The sequence below is a fragment of the Diaphorina citri genome, unplaced genomic scaffold (assembly GCF_000475195.1).
Source record: "Diaphorina citri unplaced genomic scaffold, Diaci psyllid genome assembly version 1.1 scaffold27, whole genome shotgun sequence".
In the NCBI taxonomy this organism is placed as follows: Eukaryota; Metazoa; Arthropoda; class Insecta; order Hemiptera; family Psyllidae; genus Diaphorina; species Diaphorina citri.
The window spans coordinates 392,187-398,186 of record NW_007377465.1 but is presented as its reverse complement, the minus strand read 5'-3'; positions in this window follow the sequence as shown (position 1 = coordinate 398,186).

The window sequence follows — 6,000 nt, the reverse complement described above, 5'->3', positions numbered from 1 at the left end:
AAACGAGTCATAGTCATCTACTAACGGGAATATGGTTTTGTCTGGAATTCTTGATAGTACTGTGACATGAACATCTCGGAGATGGTAATGTTACCTCTGGAGTTGCTTAGGCGAGAAGAACGTAGGAGTCAGTTTGAATTGCAACCATTAGCTAGGTTTTAGCGTCCTTATTTTTGTAGGTACATTGGTTAGACATTGGAAAGCTGTTTGAAATGATTCGAGACAAAATGGAAAGGTATAATGGATGCTATTAGGCAAACACGATCGCTTGGTATCAATGTTTCAAGCGTGTTGGTACACTTTGATGTCATTTGACTATCTCTCTATAAAAGAATAGGTATTCGTTGATATTTACCTTATTTTTCAAAGCAATTTATTAAAGATATTTCGTTATTTGCACAACAACAAGTAGGGAAAACGGGTCCGATAAGGAAACCCTGGATTATCAGGAAATGTCAAAATGTTCGAGATGGGGATAAATATTTTGAAACAAAACCCACGAGCCTTTATCTAAGCCTGCCTAGGTATTGAAAATTATGTTATAATGTGAACATGATGAATATATCCATGTAATCTAGGTAATTCTACAGAATGGTCATTCATTCGGTTAGTACTTGTGATAATGATAACCAATATAATAATCGTACTTACATTAAACAAAACTATAAACATTGATCAGTGGCGTACCTGGTTTATATGTTGAAGGATCGAGGACAACCTATTAACAAGTTGTTCTTGCCTAGGTATATTGTCACACGGGATAATTTAGCAGCCCCAAATCGAAGCCAGCGACGGGGTTTTATTAGATCAAGTCTCTGACGACAAAAGTTCTGACGTCATGTGATCGAATCAAACCTAGTGGTCCCTGTGTTTGTGTAACTGTGTGTAGGTGGTAACAACATTGCTTCTGAAATTTTCGTACCATGGTCCATGAAACACATCCAGAGAAATGTACTTACGACGTCGTAAGACTATTCGTATCTTTTCTTATAGTGTAACGTCACAAAAGTTCCAATCAGATTGCAGTGATATTGGGCTTTAATAGCGCGGATGGCCCTCCTTATACCAATACTTACCCAGTGTAACCGCATGGTCACTCAGAGGTTCTTTGAGACCATCTTCCTTCAAGGTTGACCTTCCGTGGTTGAAATTCGGTGTACTCTTTGAAATCTTTGATTCCTAGAGTGCAGAATCTCCTTGATAAACCACACCACTGTGGTCAATGATGAATGGCTGATAAGTGATAACGCTTGTACTTTCCTTTCCAGTCTGACTCACCTATCAGTTCTACCGAGGATTTCACTTCGGTTCTTCTCCTTCGATTTAGAAACCCGTTCTGCGGGTCGATATTTTCATCGATTACAATGAGTACTAGAATCATTACCATGATTACCCATTGGATATGACGTAGCGACGGAGTCTGTTAAGGTGTGTCCCGACGAATCTATGTTGTCGAGGCAGTGTGGACGGTTCAGTCGCGACATCGATCAACGACCGGTCGACTACCTGTGGACACACCTTTATCTGGGTGTAAAATTTTCAATGATAACTCCCCAGGTCCAGGTATGACTCGTATGAGATATGACTATTACTCATACTCACCCTTCATTAAAGTACGTATTAGGTGAGTTTTTCTTATCTTAGATCATTCATAGAATTAAAATCTCGAGTCACTTTCTGCCTATTTGGGAGCACCACAAAATGTGTTGATGCTTTCCAGTCTGACTCACCTATCAGTTCTACCGAGGATTTCACTTCGGTTCTTCTCCTTCGATTTAGAAACCCGTTCTGCGGGTCGATTCTGCGGGAGTTTTTCTTATCTTAGATCATTCATAGAATTAATAAAATCTTGAGTCACTTTCTGCCTATTTGGGAGCACCACAAAATGAGTTGATAAGAAAATACGTGAAGTACCATATTAATTTAAAGTAACATAATGAAATAATTCACCAAAAGTTCATGACTCATGGGTGTTCATTTTTGAAGTTCGAGGAACTTCAAACTTGTAAACAAGCAATTCGGGTAGCGTTGCAGGACATACAGACTTGTACCTGATTCTAGTAGGTACGATGAATTTTAATTACTTCATGACAAGGCTCCTCTGTTTTGTTCTTTGATAATGGTGTTTAGTATTAAATCGTTAGTTTTCCGATAGTAATGCTCACTTGATAGTCGTGTTTAGTGTTTTGGCCTTGAGAGATGGTGATCTCGGCTTATCCATGTTAGTCCTCACTGTTGTTATGGCTCCGTTGAGTTGCTGTGTTAATGGTTAGGTTTTCTTCGTCTAATAGAAGTGTAGGATCCCCTCTATTGGTGTTTAGTGTTTTGGCCTTGAGAGATGGTGATCTCGGCTTATCCATGTTAGTCCTCACTGTTGTTATGGCTCCGTTGAGTTACTGTGAAAATGGTTAGGTTTTCTTCGTCTAATAGAAGTGTAGGATCCCCTCTATTCGGGAACGTCCATAAGTAAACGCCGATGACGTCATGGAACCTCTAGTGAAGGTTACGAAGAATGCAGTCAGTGTTTAGTAGATAGATCAGGGGTGGATACTAAGCTACTTAAACCGAGATAAAAGTATTACGTAATTTGTTTAAACTTAATCTCTCAAATTGAGGTTTTTTTTTCCTCTGGCTCGATTTTTTGTCCCTATTGTCTTGTGTTCGAACTCCCAGTAGAAACATAGAGTTGAAATCCGAAGGAATGCAGTCAGTGTTTAGTAGATAGATCAGGGGTGGATACTAAGCTACTTAAACCGAGATAAAAGTATTACGTAATTTGTTTAAACTTGATCTCTCAAATTGAGGGTTTTTTTTTTCTCTGGCTCGATTTTTTGTCCCTATTGTCTTGTGTTCGAACTCCCAGTAGAAACATAGAGTTGAAATCCGGAGAGTGAAATCTAGAATTCTACACCTTCGACTAAGGAGGGTTATACAAGAGATAAGCCGTAACCGTAATCTTGAACTAGGCCTATCTTATCAGGGAATTTGTCCAATGATAAGCGTATCATAAGATCATTAGTGTTGTATTGAAACTTTTTTGATGTAAATCTAATCAGGCTTCAATTGATTAGTTTCATTAATTTATCTTGATACCAACTAGATTGATTGAACTGACAGTTGTTGATAGAGGGAACTGTCAACAACGAAGGTCTTATCGTCCCGAAAGCGGAGAGGGAAGGAAGACAGGATATAAGAGAGAGCCAGTCGCTCCGAGAAGGAGCCTTATCTGTTTAGGATAATGTTCGTCCAGCCACCTACCGCTTGAATCTTAAAAAATTTGTCCAATGATAAGCGTATCATAAGATCATTAGTGTTGTATTGAAACTTTTTTGATGTAAATCTAATCAGGCTTCAATTGATTATTTTCATTAATTTATCTTGATACCAACTAGATTGATTGGACTGACAGTTGTTGATAGAGGGAACTGTCAACAACGGAGGTCTTATCGTCCCGAAAGCGGAGAGGGAAGGAAGACAGGATATAAGAGAGCCAGTCGCTCCGAGAAGGAGCCTTACCTGTTAAGGATAATGTTCGTCCAGCCACCTACCGCTTGAATATTAAAAGGTATGCGCTCTACCTCCCAAGCTAACTAACTAGGCATAATACTAGATTGATAGGAGAGTGAGTGGTTAAATTATGAAGTCTCTTAGGGAATTCCTTTTTCTCCCAGTACCTCCTCACACAGTCTGTCTTCACAATGAACATAAGCATGGACACATAGAGAACCATGTTGATGCCCGCGGCATATTACACAATAGACTAGCATGGTTGATACTGCCTGGTACTAGGTGATACCTAGGAAACTATCTTCACATTTGCAGATCCTATAATCATGTTTACTCAAGCCTTGGGTCTTCTTTTATACTGACGGTATAGTCAAGATGGTAGAATATGCTCATATTGCTCTCATTACTATAGGACCATAGGACTTACCTGGTAGGCTCCCTGTTTATACTCTCCGAATATTGGGTAATATAGGCATTCTTGGTACATACATACCCTTGGGTCTTCTTTTATACTGACGGTATAGTCAAGATGGTAGAATATGCTCATATTGCTCTCATTACTATAGGACCATAGGACCTACCTGGTAGGCTCCCTGTTTATACTCTCCGAATATTGGGTAATATAGGCATTCTTGGTACATACATAGGTTGGTTTGCAAAATTACAGACTTTCTTATGCTGTTGTTGTAATTTGTAATGCTTTTTTGCGGGATTTGATGATCAGACTTTTTTTTACTTCTGGATTTCAATCGGCTTCTTAATTGTTTGAATCCCGAAATATTCAGTTGCACCTGATGTCTCATACGGTCACCGTCCAGGTTAAAGCCACACACGACGTTGCTTAACTTGCGTGATTACTATATAGTGCATTCGTATAATCTCCGCTGACTGTGTTTTTTCCGGTAAAAAAATTAGTAAGACCGTAAATGATAGAGATCAAACAAGAATTCCCCGCGTCTGACAAGTCCTCAGACACATTTCCTGTGAAGAGGCTCAGCCGACTATACCGGAGTGGGATCGTTCGTTATTGGATTGTTAAAATTCAAAACTCATGCCAGTTTGGTACCGGATACCGGAAGGGGGAGCTCCGAGTTGCGTCCCGAGTGATAAATCCGAAATGACTCAAGTGGGATGACCTCCGGAGTGCAAGCCTAGTCTAATCTAGACTTGGCCGTCCTATTTTTGGTTTGAGACTCGAATCGGATGATTTTGGGTTCTCGGACGCAACTGATGCTCGTCCTACCGGAAGATGTACAAACCGCATCACTAAAACCTCCTAACACACCTTTATCTTGGATCTTGATGCGAAGATATGAATTATGAAACGCGAAATAACAGGGGGAAATATAAATTCCGCTCTTCGAGAGATTTTCTGCTCATCAAGCTGAGTGACTGAGTCAGTGCTGAGTAAACGGGTTTTCGTAAAAAAGGTAGAGAATATAGAGATTATTCGACATTGGCGAAGAACTTGCGCATTTTACAGTGTGACTCATTAATGTGACTCATAAAAACAAAGACATTATGTACAGAAATAATTATGATACGGAAGTATGTATGTCCAATAAACGAGATTTCATTCGAAGTTCTAGCAAAAAGGAATTAAACGGGAGATTAGTGTGAAAATCTACTGTGTTGTTTGATCCAAGCGGCTATAAAAATAGAAAGTAATTAAGAAACTAATCTAAGTCAGTGGTATCACATCACAACATCACATGGCACATGGTGTAATAAATAGTCCACGACTCTGATGCGAAGACTATGGTCAAGGCGAGGTTAGGTGCAAGTATAATAAGAGGAGGAAGAAGAAGGAAAGGAGGAGGAAGAAGTAGAGGGAGAGGAAGAAGTAGAGGGAGAGGAAGAAGAAGAGGGAGAAGAAGAAGAAGAAGAAGAAGAAGAAGAAGAAGAAGAAGAAGAAGAAGAAGAAGAAGAAGAAGAAGAAGAAGATGGAGAGGAAGAAGAAGAAGATGGAGAGGAAGAAGAAGAAGATGGAGAGGAGGAGGAGGAGGAGGAAGAAGAAGAAGAAGAGGATGGAGGAAGAAGAGGAGAAATAAGGAGAGAAGGAGGAGGAGGAGAAAAAAAGAAGATTAAGAAGAGTAAGAATAATAAGAAAAATGCTTCGAGTTGCATTTTGACGGAATAACCTTTTCTTCGCGTCTTCAAAGGGGGTGAGAATGTCTCTCAATCTAGCGTTCTAGCGTGTTCCAACATAGCATGTTGTAACAAAAATGGTTAAAAATGTTAAAACAGTCACGAATCAATAATGGCTTAATGGCGAATATTCCTTTCTCCGTCGCGCGACTTTTGAACAGGGTCTAACTATGTTCCGTGTTCAGTCACGAATCAATAATGGCTTAATGGCGAATATTCCTTTCTCCGTCGCGCGACTTTTGAACAGGGTCTAACTATGTTCCGTGTTGGGTTGTTGTTACAAATAGTTTAATTTCTCCAGGTATGACTCGTATGAGATATGACTATTACTCATACTCACCCTTC